Source organism: Tigriopus californicus, chromosome 6 (genome assembly GCF_007210705.1).
Source record: "Tigriopus californicus strain San Diego chromosome 6, Tcal_SD_v2.1, whole genome shotgun sequence".
Taxonomy (NCBI): Eukaryota; Metazoa; Arthropoda; class Copepoda; order Harpacticoida; family Harpacticidae; genus Tigriopus; species Tigriopus californicus.
In genome coordinates this window covers 8177279-8178827 of record NC_081445.1, presented here as the reverse complement: position 1 = coordinate 8178827, position 1549 = coordinate 8177279, and the positions used below count along the sequence as shown (strand labels likewise).

General features: G+C 39.3%; 1 non-coding gene across 1 annotated transcript; it reads left to right on the top strand.

Moving 5' to 3' along the window:
* The first annotated feature begins 1183 nt into the window (after window positions 1–1183).
* On the top strand, window positions 1184–1349 carry LOC131882860 (U1 spliceosomal RNA). Its single transcript, XR_009373546.1, has one exon. It is a non-coding gene; the product is annotated as a U1 spliceosomal RNA (small nuclear RNA).
* The last annotated feature ends 200 nt before the right edge of the window (window positions 1350–1549 follow it).

The window sequence follows — 1549 nt, the reverse complement described above, 5'->3', positions numbered from 1 at the left end:
CCCGTTTGACCTCAATCCGAAGCAAGCAACAGAAGATGGGATTATGAAATATCACCGGCTTTTATTTGGGAGCCTTTAATGGGAGCAAGTTTTGACTGGAAATGCAAAGAAAGGTAAGACAAGAGTCAATTTTGGGGGGTTTTACTATGGCATTGGTTAAAATCAGTGGGAAATGATTGCCTCAAACACATCAATCCGTTACAAAACTGCATGATTCAAAAGCCAGTTAGAAATCACTCTCTGCAATATTAAACTTGAGAATATTTTATGAAAGATATTTGGGTTGCACATAACTCACATTTATTATTGCAAGGCCCATCTCAATTGCAAGGTCAAACTTGTTTAATGTGTTAATACAGTCGTTTCTGTGGCTAATATTAAAAAAAAGAGAATCGTCCACGGAGATGATTAGTGTACCGTATAAAAGGTATATATAATGTCGAGAGTAAATTTCATTTGAAGATGATATTGTCCCCAACGAGTCTCAATGTGTTGTCGAGCACCCTAAAGCTTTAAGGGCAAGACTTATTTGCTTAGAAATAACGAAACATAATATCGACAATGTGGTTCGGGATTGATGGCGATAGATGCATGGTTACGTTAGCACTTAGTCACAAAATAGTACAACTACTTGACGCTCTGATGGATATTATTCGAAAATGCTCCGCAATGGTTCCATGATTGTGTATGGCTATTAATTGTAAACAAGCAAAATTTCTTCAAGATATTACAATTGTGCTAGTTTGCCAGGTACATGGTTTACTTCGTCGAAACTGTAGTTGGATGACGATTAAGTAATTACTGCAGTTGTTGCGAAACTTCTGATTGATATTCCCGGAACCTCGGGAGTCTTGTTTCTTTTTCGTCTCCTCCCCATGAGCCCTTGGATGACCAACTAACTGAATGAAAGAGGAGAGAGTAAGGTACAAAAGTAGGCTTCGGTGCGTTGTGGAACACTCAAAGTTAGAGATTGTTTTCGTTTGGGCTTGAAATTGGCTCGTTTGATCTCAGATGGTACTTAAATGGAATCCGGGCTAAAAAATTTGGTTAGCTTAATAGATAATTTCAAGATGAATTGTTATCTGTTATCAGACACAATGAGTGAAAGAAAAGATAGTTGTTTGTAGTCACAAGAGAAAAGATGCTGTGTTTGATAGGGTCGTTTAAGACTTGTAGAGTAAGCATACTTACCTGGCGCAGAGGTTAACCGTGATCACCAAGGCGGTTCCTCCAAGGCGAGGCTCGTTCATTGCACTTCGAATGGGCTGACCCTTGCGATTACCCCAAATGTGGGTAACTCGAGCGCGTAATTTATGTTAGTGGGGGATCTGCGTACGCGCTAATCCCCTTTCATTCGGTAATAACAAATAAATTGTAGGAGATTCGAATGTGTGCATATTGAACCGAATGTATAGATGTATCGTAACGGGAAATGTGTCAATCAGTGTGGTGTATTGATAGGGCACGTCAGTGATTGCCAGACATAGACAAGGCAAGCTTCGATAAACTTGTCCCATAATACAGTTACGTCTCATAATAAACTATTTGA